At 37.4% G+C, this 14,586-nt stretch overlaps 1 protein-coding gene across 4 annotated transcripts in view; it reads left to right on the top strand.

Annotated features, from left to right (window-relative positions):
- The window catches only part of SLC25A26 (solute carrier family 25 member 26), a 172,001-nt gene that overhangs the window by 141,612 nt on the left and 15,803 nt on the right, over positions 1-14,586 (top strand). The window lies entirely within an intron of this gene.

Below are 14,586 nucleotides of genomic sequence, written 5' to 3'. Positions count from 1 at the left end.
TGACCCAGCAATCCCATTACTGGGTATATACCCAAAGGAATATAAATCATTCTACTATAAAGATACATACATACGTATGTTCATTGCAACAGTGTAATAGCAAAGACATGGAATCAACCCAAATGCCCATCAGTGATAGACTGCATAAAGAAAATGTGGTACATACACACCACAGAATAGTATGCAGCCATAAAAAGGAAATGAGATTATGTCCTTTGCAGGAACATGGATGGAGCTGGAAGCCATTATCCTCAGCAAACTAATGCAGGAACAGAAAAGCAAACACTGCATGCTCTCACTTACAAGTGGGAGCTGAGCAAGGAGAATACATGGACACAGAAGAACAACACACAATTACTGGGGCCTGTTGAGGGGTGCAGGGGGAAGGAGAGCATCAGGAAAAATAAGTAATGCATGCTGGGTTAATACTTAGCTGATGGGTTGATACATACAGCAAACCACCATGGGACACATTTACCTGTGTAACAAACATGCACATCCTGCACACACACCCTGGAACTTAACAACAACAACAACAACAAAAAACACATTTTAAAAAGCCTACTTTCAAAACCTGCAGAGGCGTTACGTTGGTTTTTCACTTTCTGGTGCAGTGGTACTGAAAACTGGGGGCCGGGATATAAATTGTGTGGGTCTTTGTCAGCATTTTAAAGAGCGTAATAAGAATATAGTAGAGGGCATCTTACATGGTAAGAGTAAGTCTTATTTTGTAAGACCTCAGTGTTATGTATGCGTGCACACACACGTATCTGTGCTAAGTCGCAATGTAAAATGTATTTCTTGCTGTGGATAATGGTCCAAAAACTTTGAAAGCCCTTGTTCTAGTGAAAATGGTTCATAAATGACCAGACTATAAAACAATCTAGGTAGGCATTAGCTAATACAAACATAAAGGAGTTACTCTCGTAATTTTATAGATTTACTAGTCATGGAGTGCTCATACAAAATGCATTTTGAAGAGTATCATAAAAATGATTTGGACTTGGAAATAAATTGTTGAGGTATATACTAAAGGATACTAAATTGAGAAAAAACATTACTCATTAACAAAGTAAATTATGGGATGTTAAGTATCGAGAAGTATTTCTTAATAAGTGATCTGATTTTAAGGAGTAGTATTGCTCATTTAATATAGTTTTTTAGCTCTTTTGTTGTTTTGTTTGTTTGTTTTACCGTTTCCTATGTGGTGCGTGGTGAAAATAGAGTTCTCTGGCAGTGTTTCAGGGCATGATGTAACAGCTCTCCAATGAGAAGGTCACATTCCATTAGCATAACAGCTCTCCTTTTTAATGTGTGACAAAAGAACAATGAAGCCAACAGCTGTCCAGCAAACAAGCCTTACTTTATTAGTGTCTCAATAAGCAGCATTCACACAGTTTCTGCACACTCTAACATCCTTATGCCCTAACTCTGCAAAGGAATGTTTTGAGGCCTAAAGAAGGAAAAAACAGTGTTTATTTCTTTTCTATATTAAGGACATTTGTAGAATTCTAGCTAGTTAAGAAATGTCCAGAATTTTTCAGAGTAATCATAGATGACAATGCTATGATTTAAAAATTCTCTTTGAGCAAATGTTAAGATGCTGCCATTTTTTTTTTTTCTGTCAAGTCAGGTTTCTTGAGAAACGCTTTATATATGATAAAATTCACCCCTTATACATGTACATTTTTATGAGTTTCAATAAATGTTTATAACCACCACCATAACCAAAATAGAGTATTTCCATCAACCCAGAAAGTTCCCTCAGTGCCCTTTCTCTACCCACAGCCCCTGTGAGCCACTGTTCTGTAGTCTTCTCTTTTCCAGAACATCATAGAAATAGATACAGGGTACTATTGTACCATCTTGTGCTTTGCTTTTTTTACTTAATGTGGTATTTTTGAGATTCTTTCATGTTGTTGCTTGTATCAATAGTTTGTTTTATTACTTTGCAGTATTCCATATGTGTATGGATATACTACAATTTATTCACTAGTTTATACACATTTGACTTGTTTTCCAGTTTTTGGTGATTATAAATAAAGCTGTTGTAAATATTCGCATATAGTATTGGTATGGATGTAGGTTTTTACTTCTCTAGGGTAAGAGGCCAGGAGTAGCATCCCTGGGTCATACAGAAGGTATATGTTTAATTTTATAAGAAACAAACTGTCAAGGTATTTTCCAAAGTGGCTGTGCCAGTTTGCATTCCCACCAACAGTGTATGAGAGTTCTAGTTGCTCTACATCCATGTCGTTTCTTGTTACTATTAGATTAATTTTTTTTTCCAGCCATTCTAGTACTTGTGAATCGGTATCTCATTGGGGTTTTAATTTCTAGTTCCCTCATGACTAAATAATGTTGAGCATCTTTTCATATAATACTGTTTTTTAAACATCTGAATGTACAATCATAGTGTTTTTGTAGAAGTAGACAATTTTTGGAACTTTTTTATTTTTGTGTTTACAATTTTAGCTATTTAAACTTCAGTTTGCAGTTATAGAAGGAGATTATATTATATGAAAGGATTTCTCCACTGTGTTTATTTGTGTTTATGTGGGAATATGATTCAGGAAAATTTTTCTTAGCCAAGACTAGCAGGTTGCATCACATGGCACTGCAGGGAGTAAGGGGCTGGAGGTGGTGGTGGCCACTGTTATCTTAAATTCAACTCTGTCTAAAAGTTATCATGTTTTTTGTAAAATCATGTCTTCCTGCTGTCTCCCATTTCTGTTAATCAATATTCTCTTGGCTGCCTGGTCTCAAGTCTCAGATTAAAATTTGATTCTCTTCTTTCTCTTTCTCTATATCACATTACTCAACAAATGTTGTTGACTTCACTGTTGGGAATTTGTGGCCACATTTCACCTGATTCTTAGTACCTTATGCTTTCCCACATCCTAGTAGGTTCTCTTCTCATCCATTCTACGTTTTGGATGTGTCTGATCTTCCTTAAACTTCTCTCTCAGTAACACTTAGGTTCTCAGGAACATATCACTTTCTAAAACTCTAAAACATGAAGTTTTTGGCATTCAAGAACTTCCTTGACTGGTTTTTTCAGCCTGTGCCCTATACTGTCTCTGCGTGTGTGTGTGTGTGTGTGTGTGCGTGTGGGTGTGCGTGCACGCTGGAGGCTATTCTTCCCCTCCAGCCAGAATAGCCTCCTTACTGCCTCTAAATATGTTCTCGCCTTCCCTGTTCTCTGACTCCTTTCTGAAGTATGCTTCCAAGGATCCAAAAGTGATGCATCATTCAAATCTCAGTTCAGTGTTTGATTTCCTTGAAGTCTTCTAATGAAGGCCTTGAAGAATTGCCCTTACCACAGATTTGTCTGTGTCACTGATTCGTATTTAATCACCCACCATATTGTGTTTAAAACATCTTATAGTGTTCAGATACTAGTGTTCTTAACCCCTTCAATTTACAAGTAAATGATACCTGCTGTCATTGCACCTCTGGTGCCTGTCTACTCTGAGTTGGATATGGTTGCATTTCGCAAGAATGCAAAGATGAATAAGAAATGGCTTAATGCCCTTGAGGAGCTGAGTCCACCAGAGTGGCACACAACTCGCTGATAACTTAAATGTAATGTGTCTCTTATTGCAGAATACTTGCTCCCCAAATTGTGTTACCGTGCTACATCATTTCCTTTTTCTTTTCTTTATTACACATATGCTTACAAAAGCATGTTTTAGATGAAAGAGGACAAGACACCATAGAGAGATGGAGAAGCAAAAGCGGTAGATTATCATATCCAAAGTCTTAGAGAAGATAATTTTCCTTGAAGATTTATATTTACTTGGAACTTTCTGGCAGCCCAACAAGAAGAGAAGCATGATAGATTTCATGGTTTTTATTAATCTGACAAAGACCTGTTGCTTGTTATTCTATCTTATCCTTTGACTTTGGATACCATCTTTATACCAACTTGCATATTTATAGCTCCATGGCAAGCGCCTTCCTCTGAGTGGCAGCCTCAGATCACCAGCTGCCTAGTTGACATCCTCACTCAGGATGTCTCTGAGTGGCTAGGTCAGAACAGAACTGTCGGTTTTTATTTGCCTTCTTCCCAATCTGTTCCTTCCTAGTTGTCCACTTCTCAGTAAATAGCACAGTTGTCTTATGCTTGCTCAAATAGAAACTTAAGAATGATTCCAGAGTTCTGTTCTTTTATCCCTCATCATCTAGCCCATCAACAAGTTCACTGTTCTAGTTCAAGCCTCTAACACCCCTTGTTTGGATTGCTACACTGGCCTCTCCAGTGGTCTCCCTCATTTCACTCAGGCTTTCCCAAAATATCCTCTTCACACAGCAGTCAGAGTGATCTTTTAAAGAAATGAATTAGGTCAGGCACAGTGGCTCATGCCTGTAATCCTAGCACTTTGAGAGGCTTAGGCTGGAAGATCACCTGAGCTCAGGAGTTTGAGACCAGCCTGGGCAATGTAGACTCCATCTCTATAAAAATTTTAAAAAAAGTTATCTGGGAGTGGTGGTGCACACCTGTAGTCCCAACTGTGTGGGAGGCTGAGGTGGGAGACTCACTTGAGCTCACAACCTGGGCGACAGAGTGAGACCCTGTCTCTTAGAAGAAGAAAGAAATTAGACCATACTATTCCTTGCTAAAACCTGTCAGTGGCATCTCCTTAAAAGAAAAATAAACCCAGAGCTTAAGCTCTGGCTGGCAAGATGCTATGTAATCTGGCCTCTGTCTGCCTCAGCCTTATCCCGTGTCACTCACCCGCTGTGCCCAGCCACGTTGCGCTGACTGTGCCGCTGCCTAGCGCCTCCCCTTGTTTTTTGTTTTTTTTTTTTGAGATGTACCAAGGCCTTTACATTTGTAGATCTCCCTGCTAGAAATATTCTTTCTTCCTTCGTTCTATATACATCATTTTTTATGTGTGTGATAATTTTTTTAATTTTGATTTTTTCATATTTTTGAAAATTGACAAATAATATCTGTATATTTAAGGTGTGCAGCATGATGTTTTGAAATATATAAATAGTGTATATGTCATTACTGAGTGTCTATTATCTGCCAGGCATTTTCCAGGGTCTGGGGATACAGTGATTAAGAGGACTGACACAAATAACTGACCCCATGGAGCATTCATTCCAGCTCTTTACCTAGGCCTCTCTCCATTCCCCTTCCCCATTCCTCTCTCATGTCTCCTCCTTCCCCATTACTCAGGCCTTAGATCACATGTCACCTCAGAGAGAGTGTCTACCAGTCTACCCCTCTCCAAAGTAGGACTTTCCCCTCCTGCCTCCTCCGTAATCATAACACCTATTTATTTCCTTACTGGTATTTTAATCACTTAGTTTATTTAGTTATGCACTTACGTCATTGGAATGATCATTCACGACATAGGGTGTGATGAGCAGACACTGTGTGCCAGGCTCTGGGTTAAGCACAATGCATTCATTACTGTCTTCTTCACACTGCACGCAACCCAGAGAGGTGGGCCATGTTGTTGTCCCCACCTTAAAACCAGGGAAGCAGGGCTCGACAAGGTTGTCTTTCACCTAGTTGCCTGAGCACCTTTTACTGTGTGCTGCGTAGCAGACAGGTGACTCAGGTTACCAGGTGATATTTTAGTGATGATAACAGCCATCATAAAAGCAAGAACAGCCAACATTTTTCAAAGCTACAATGTGCCAGGCACTGTAGTAACACTTTCCACACATCTTCTCCTATTCATCTTCTTGACAGTCCTGTGAAGTAGGTGCTGGCCTGGTCTTTGTTCTGTAGATGTGAAAATGGAAGGAGAGTTGGAACGCCTTGCCTAAGGCCATGGGAGTACTAAGGGGTACAGCCAGGATTTGAACTCAGGTTCAGATGTAACTCCAGACTTGATATTCTTAATCACTTTACATGTAATTATGCACACCACACATGATGTGTTTCATAATGTTTTTGTAGTTTCGTATACTCAAAAGTTGATAAAAAGTTGAGGTCATATTTAGTCAGCTCATTGAAGACATTTCTGCAAATTGCATTGATTCCTTAATGATGACATGTCGCTTAGGAAAGCCTGGCCAGCATATTTCTTAGACCACCTCTCCCCAGCACCCGTTGAATCTGCTGAGCTTGGGCAAGGATTAAACTGTGCTCACTTGAGTCAGTTCTCAGAGACCAACCCTGGAGAGCACAGATAAGGTGACAGTTAATGAGTTCAGCCAGAACCGCATTTTCCATGTGCTTGTGTTTAACTCCCCACAGAACGGTGCTTACTGGAGGAAGGAACTGTGTCTTCTGTTTATTCTTTATGGTTCTTTTACACAGGAGGTGTTTATGTAACTATTTGCTAATTGTTTGAAGGTTAGCATTCTTTTTCAAGTTGAATGCAAAGTTGGATAACTCTATCTACATTAACTGTTTTCTTTATACATTCTTTTAAAGGTATGTTCACAGCTATAAACGAGTTTTCCCTTTTTAACCATACAGATCTTTTCTTATCAAGCTTTAAGTCAAAAGTAATCATATTATGAAAGGATATGATAAAATTTCCTGTGAGAATGCATTTTTTTTCTATTTTCTTAGTGTGAGACATCAGTTTATACTGCAGTGTGGAGAACTGCTAAGAATACTGTCAGGTCCGAGTGGTTTTGCTTACAGCTACAGGGTGTTACAAAGCAATAGCTAGATGAGATGTGATCTTTAAGCTAAGCAGTATTTAAAGCAAAATGAAAATAAAATCACTTTGGTTTTGTAAGACAGCAACATTATGCTAATGCTTTTCTAAGATGAAATCATAGCTCTGTCATAGAAATCAGGGACCAGTGCATTATCACTTCACTTATATCAATAGTTCAATGTGTAGAATAATTACTTAGACCTCTCTTTTATGTTTTATAAGTATTTTAAACGTGCAGTACTACATAAAAGCTATGTTTTCAAGTCTAAGAATAAATAGCACTTTTTCTTGTTGATTCTTGTTTTAATAATAGTTAAATGTCTACCACCACCCTACCCACAACAAATTTCTCTGATACTTTTAGTAATATAAACAAGAATTAGAAGATGCTCAGTGCTCAGGATCTGCAGTTACACCATTTCATGAGAGTAGGAGAATCTGGTGTCGGGGAGGAACCCAGTGGGAGGGGATTGAATTATGGGGGCAGATCTTTCCAGCACTGTTCTCATGACAATGAATGAGTTTCACAAGATCTGATAGCTTTAAAAAACAAGAGTTTGCCTACACATGGTCTGTCTCTGCCTGCCGCCGTCCACGTAAGATGTGACTTGCTCCTCCTTGCCTTCTGCCATAGTTGTGAGGCCTCCCCAGCCACGTGGAACTGTGAGTCCAATAAAACCTCTTTCTTTTGTACATTGCCCAGTCTTGAGTATGTCTTCTTCAGCGGTGTGAAAATGGACTAATACAACTAATAAGAACCACAAATAGAAAGCTCATAGAACCCCCAGTCAGAATAAATATCCCCCCACATATCTGAAATCTGGCCCAGACATATCCAAAAATATCACTGTATAAACTCTAACACCTGAATATTACTAAGCAAACCCAGCATTTTAGTCCATCTTGCTTTTGCTTAAGAATAATCAATGTCTTTGCCTGTATTACCAGCACAATCATTAGTTCAAGATTTTCTTATAAATTCTTATTATCTTTACCAACTTATCTAGAATGCAAATATCTATAAATATCTCAACCAGCCAACATACATTATTGCCCAAAACAAGGTACACATCAACGCATATAAAATTGATGCTGCTTGCACATCCCAGAATAGTTTCAGTCTAGCTGCCATCATAACCCAAATCAGCCTGTATACCATAAGGGATTCCTAATTATCAGTTAGGTATATCCATTTTTAATTATGAAAATAGTGCTATATGAAAAATTCATTTTAGCCTTTTAGCCACTAGTTTGTATTACAAGAGCTATGGTGTGGCGGAATGAAAGCCGAATTGTGGTTCCCAGTTATGTTTGATACTGTTTTCAGTTTCTGAACTTGCTATTAGAAATCTTTTTTGTAGACATAGTAGTAGGTAAGTACTTCACAGAGAGATGGTTCATCTGATTGAATGATAAAATTATAGGCAGCTGTTGCTTTGTTTTTAAAAATATATGTGCAAAAGCTACACAATAGCTTGATCAACTACAGTATGGAAAGTATTTGCACGAAAATCATTGTCTCGTGTCTTTAATCTGTTATAAACTTCTGGTAGTAAACTCACAGCAGTGAGACCTACCCAGAGGATGATATCAAGAGCAAGCCTAGGTTTGAAAAAACTAAGCATTATCCTTTCCATTATCTTAAATTTTGTCATCTGATGTTACTAATTTGGAATTGAGTAGATGATTCTGTGCACATACCTATTTTACTACATGCATAAAATATAGTAAAATATCATCTTGTAAGGTTGGAAGCCATGTAACTGCTTTTGAATAGAGCAGCTAAAGAAGTCCCAAGTTGTAAGTATTTGTTCACTGGAGCCAAAACACTTATTTTCAATTTGTTATTCATAAGACAATAGTGCTTATTTGGGTGGGTCTTTAAAAAGTGAAAAACAAAGCCTTCTCTTCATGATATACTTTAAATAGAAGACACTTGGTCTGGGGTTGGACTCCCAGCCACTTCGTAGTATTGTGCCTCGTGTTTGCTTTCTGGCCTACGACTACTGGTGCTAATAGCTATTATCTTGGGGTGGGGGTCGGGGAGCCAAACTACTTCGTGCTATTCTTCCTCTGATAGGCCTTTAGCATTAAGTGAAGAATCACTTGGGAAATTACATCCTGATTGTTTTTGTAGTGATATCACTGAGTATCCTAATGAATAATACAAATATTGTTAATTTAAAAAGTCAAGCTGATGTTTAAAAATTGCTTACTTTTAAACAATAGTTATTATGGTGAAACTCAGCTAGGGTCTGTAGCTTAGTTAATAGTATTGTACCAATCTCAGTCTTGTGCTTTGATAATTACACTATGGAAGCTGGGTGAAGGATATGTGGGAACTTTATTATTAATATTTTTTGAGATAGGGTCTTGCTCTGTCACCCAGGCTGGAGTGCAGTGGTGTGATCGCTGATAACTGCAGCTTCAATCTCCCAGGCTCAAGCAATCCTCCTACCTCAGCCTCCCTAGTAGCTGGGACTCAGGGGTGTGCCACCACATCTGGCTAATTTTTAAATTTTTTTGTAGAGACAGGGTCTCCCTGTGTTGCTCAGGCTGGTCTCAAACTCCTGGGCTCAAGTGATCCTCCCACCTCAGACTCCAGCAAGTGCTGGGATTATAGGCACGAGCTGCAGCAATCGGTGGAATGCTCCTGTTTTTGTAACTCTTCTGTAAATCTAAAATTATTTCAAAATAAGTGTCATACAACCTGTTAGAAATGGTTTCTAATCAACCTATATTAAGGAAGCTTTACTTAAGAAAAATTACCAAAGTGAAACTAAGAACATTTTTGACTTCTGTTCTCGTTACTTAAACTTGATATTTCTCATTAATGTAACCATAGATTCATGTGAAAATTTCATTTATACTGTAATTCCGGCTACTTGGGAGGCTGGGGTGGGAGGATCACTTGAGATCAGGAGTTTGAGACTACCCTGCTCAAACATAGCAAGATGCCGCCTCAAAAAAATAAATTAGCCGGGCATGATGGCCCTTGCCCATAGTCCCAGTTACTCAGGAGGCTGAGGTGGGAGGATTGCTTGAGTGCAGAAGTTGGAGGCTGCAGTGGGCTGTGATCACTTCACTGCACTCCACCCTGGGTAACAGAACAAGATCCTGTCTCTTAAGTTACTTACATTTGAACAGAAAAAGGAAATGGGACATTGAATTGGGATAAATAAGCAAACATCAGGGAAAATGTGGCCCCTTGCTTTTTAAATTTCTTATTGTTATTTTGGTATACAACCTCCTCAGTGAGTTGAGACTCCAATACTGCTTCTTCACGTTTGGGCCACTTAATGCCCCTCTCCTCCAATCATTTATCTGCCTTGACAGAAATGATTATTAGACCTCTGTGGCAATGAAATTACTTATTTAGGTTGAGAAATTATGGAAATTTTAAAAATTTTTGACAGGTTCTTTTAAAAAAACTTCTGTAAACCCACATTATTTAAATTCATTGTATTAACTTCAAAATATTTAATAATGTGTGTGTTATGATGTAGTTCGACTAGAAGTTGAGCTGTATATGATAGTGAGGAAACATAATGGTATTTGCAGAACGAACCAGCCTCAGTTTTCCCATTTACTATCTATGTGACCTAGGCAAGTTACTTAAAATCTCCTAGAACTTGCCCCTCACCTGTTTTTGTGGAGAATAATATACTTCTCAACATTGAATGAGATTATACATGTAAAATCTTTAGCCTAGTGCCTAGAGCATTGTAGGTAGTCAGTAAATCCCAACTAATATTGTCAATAGTAATAATTTATATTGTTACCTGTACTATATTTTTATCCCACATTCCAGTCTAAAATTATGTGAATTTCATATGTCAATACATAGTCTTATGTCTTTCATAATCAATACATAGTCTTCCTGTGAGTAATGTCTTCCAGCTGTTTCGTTTATTACAATTCTGTTGTCCCTCCAAATAGATGAGCAAATACGTAATTTCAAAATATTTTCATAATTTATGTATAGTATTTTTTACCAGTCAGGTTCTGATTATTGTTGTTTTATGAATTTAAGGTTGCACTCAAATGAATAATTTGTAAATAACATTCTTTTTAGATTGGTCTCAATATTACATTTCTGAAGTTCTGTATTCAGACAATTCCTCATTTAGAAAAATCATTTCAAACTCATTTAAGCAAGTTGTTTCAGACATTGACATAATTTGTTCATTCACTTGGATATGTTAATCATTCCAGTAGAAAGTATGATTTGCGTGTGGAAGTAAAGTGTCTCATGAATGCTTATCTGTGTGTTACTAGGACAACTATATCCTATAGATCCAAACCCATGTGTTTTCATGCCCACACCAGAGTGTCCCATCCAGATCCCAGCTTTCCTACTCGCTGTTTAATCTTTGAGTTACTTAACATCTTTGAGCCTCATCTTTAGACAGTTTTTTTCTTAGAGATGGGATCTCACTATGTTAATCAGGCTAGTCTCAAACTCTTGGCCTCAAGTGATCTTCCCATCGTGGCCTCCCAAAGTGCTAGAATTATAGGCGTGAGCCACAATGTTTTTGTCTATAAAATGACAAGATAATAAAAATTACATATACGTCAGAAGATTCTGGAGAGAATTACGTGAGCTGATGTATGTAAAGTGCTTCACACTTGGAATGTGGGAAGTTCTGTATCTTCTGTGGAAGCGTGTATTGTGGTTGCTGTTAAAGCCATTCTTTACGTCATGCTTTGTGTTTGCCACTGAAGTTTCTCACTTTAAACATTTTGGGTCTCTAGAGATTTTTTGTTTAAGATATTTATTAGTATCCATTTCAAATATAAAATTATTTCTTTATGTGTTTTTTGTAGGCTCATTATTCTGGCCAGGTGATAGTGGAAAGTTACACTTATCTATGGAGATTCTATTTTTAAATGTTGTCTTCAGCCATCTGAGTCTATTTTGATTGTGTTTTTTTTCCCGCCTGGCAACCAATTTTTTTCTGCCTAGATTATAACAGGCACCTCTGTGAAGCTTTCTCTGTCACTTCACTTCTTTCTTTTATAATCCTCTTCTGCCCCCACCATACCTTCCTCAAGTATTAGACCTAGGGACTGTTACTTTTTCTTTTCTTGACTACAGTACTTGACACCTAGTAAATATTTGTTGAATTTATGACTTGCATAACATTTTTGATTTCTTATCACATTCACATCTTATTGTTATTTACTTTTGCTTATAAACTCAGCATCATTACCAGCATTTCAAGTCTATTTGGAGTAGCCTTCTACTCTTTGGAACCTTTAGAGATAATAAGTAGATTAACTGAAGGTGACCTTTCGTCATCAACAGAAATCTAGTTTATATTTTGCATTGCTTTTCTACTAAGCTGGTGAAGTAAGTGTTGGTGTTAAAACTGGCATTAGCCTGATAAAATACACCCTTTGCCACCTTAAAAGTAAAGAAAAAGCGATTCCACTGTCTTGTTTCTTATTTTTTCTGCAATGCTTATAGGAGCTCTGGAGAAAATAATCGTTTCTATTAAAGCATACAGATGTATTTGCAAACCTTAGAGCATTTTCTGAAAATATACCAGATACTCTGTTTAATGGCAATATTATCTTTAGAAACCTGTTTCTAATACGTCTTTTCTTTTTTAGCTTGTCTACTTTCACAAGTAAGGTGATAAATACCTATTTGATAGCTGCACTCTCAGTGCAATAAATTGAATTAATACACTTTCAGAGAATCATTCACGTTAGTATGGTTAGAGGGAAATGTTGGTCCTCAAACCACACGCTGTCACATATTTAATTTGTTAGATAGTTAACATAGTAGCTGTCTGACTTAAGAAAAGTTGCGAAAGTTGACAGAGTAAACAGAGTCTTGTACCTAATGAATTTCTATGGCATCTTCTTCATCCCCTCAGTGACCCTTACAGCCTTTCAGAGATAGTTGTCAGTGGCGAAGTATTCAGAGTAGGAAATAAAACGAACTTTGCTGTTCTTCTTTTAGTTGCTGTGTATTTGATTATCCCTAAAAATGTCACACCACTCTCAGAAAGTCATTATACTTCTCTAACCATTTAAATTAATACATTAAAGAGGTCTTTTTTGTTAATATTTGTGGTCACTATTGCAATGCATACCATTATTCTGAAGGTCCTACTCAATTCAGTAAGGCAAAAATGAAAATAAACAATAAAAGTTACCTTAATTGGAGAGGAAGAAGTACAACTGTCTTTATTCATAGATGATATGGTCATCTATGTCGAAAATTTGATGAGCTCTATAAAAAAAAGCTACGAGGTTGGTAACTTTAGCAAGGCTGCAGAATACAAGATCAGTGTACAAAAATCAATTGTGTTGATAATCAGTTTCAGTTTCTACATATTGGCAATGAACAACCAGAGACTGAAATTTAAAAAACAGTGCGATTTGCAGTAGCATCAAAACATGTGAAATACTTAAGGATAAATTTGACAAAACCAGTGCAAGACCTGTATACTGAAAACTAGGACAGTGTGGAGAGAAACAAAAGAAGGTCTTAGTCAAATGGAGAGGGATGCCATGCCTATGAGAAGAAAACCCCTCAACATTAACAACTGGTTCTCTCCAAAATAATCCATGGATTTGGTGCATCCCAATCACAGTCTCAGCCAGTTATTTCCTAGGAATTGATAATCAGATTGCAAAATTCATATGGAAATGCAAAATATTTAGAATAGGTAGAAGAACTTTGAAAAAGAAAGAATTTGGAAGACAAATACTACCTGGTTTCAAGATTCATTATAAAGTTACAGTAGGGAAGAAAGTATGGAATTGATATCAAGATAAGCCTATAGATGAGAACAGAATAGAGAGTTCAGAAATAGACCCACACATATGTGGACAGTTGATTTTTGACAAAAGCAAGAGGGCAGTTCATTGGAGAAATGATTATCTTTCCCAGTCACTGGAACAACTGAATATCCATATGTGAAAACAAAACCAAATAACTTCAATCTACATATTGTACCATATATAAAAATTAACTCAAAATGGATGATAGATATAAATGTAAAACCTGAAAGCATAAAATTTCTAGAAGAAAACACAGGATCAAAAAATCTTTGTGACTTTGAGTTAGGCAAAGATTTCTTAGATGTGACACCAAAAGCAAGATCTCTAAAAGGATAATTTCGACTTCATCAAAATTAAAAACTTCTGTTCTTTGAAAGACGCTGTTAAAAGAATGATGAAAGATGCTGTTAAAAGAATGAAAAGACAAGACTAGAAGAAAACATCTGTAAATGAGCTATGTCTAGAATATGTAAAGAACTCTTAAAATGCAGTCATTGAGATATGGTAACCCAGTACAAATGTGCAACACATTTGAACAGACACTTCACCAAAGACAGTATGTTGTGGATGGCAAATAAGTACATGAAAAGCAACTCACCATCATTAGGGAAATACGAATTAAAACCACAATGAAGGCACGGTGGCTCACACCTGTAATCCCAGCACTGTGGGAGGCTGAGGGGGGTGGATCACTTGAGGTCAGGAGTTGGACACCAGCCTGGCCAACATGGTAAAACCCTGTCTCTACTAAAAACACAAAAATTAGCTGGGCGTGTTGGCGGGTGCCTGTAGTCCCAGCTACTCAGGAGGCTGAGGCAGGAGAATCACATGAACCCAGGAGTTGGAGGTTGCAGTGAGCCAAGATTGCACCACTGTACTCCAGCACTCCAGCCTGGGTGACAGAGCGAGTCTCTGTCTCAGAAGAAAAAAAAAAAAAGAAGAAGAAGAAAGAAATACTGCAACACATTTACTAGAATGGTTAAAATTGTAAAGTAGTGATGATAACAAATATTGGAAAAGATGTGGAGAAACCAGAACTCATGGGAATGTAAAATGGTACAATCGCTTTGGAAAACAGTTTGGCAGTTCTTAAAAAGTTAAACATATAACTCCCATGTGATCTAGCTATTTCACTGCTAGGTATTTCCCCAAG

Source organism: Symphalangus syndactylus, chromosome 21 (assembly GCF_028878055.3).
Source record: "Symphalangus syndactylus isolate Jambi chromosome 21, NHGRI_mSymSyn1-v2.1_pri, whole genome shotgun sequence".
Lineage (NCBI taxonomy): Eukaryota > Metazoa > Chordata > Mammalia > Primates > Hylobatidae > Symphalangus > Symphalangus syndactylus.
This window is presented reverse-complemented; position numbering and strand designations above follow the sequence as displayed.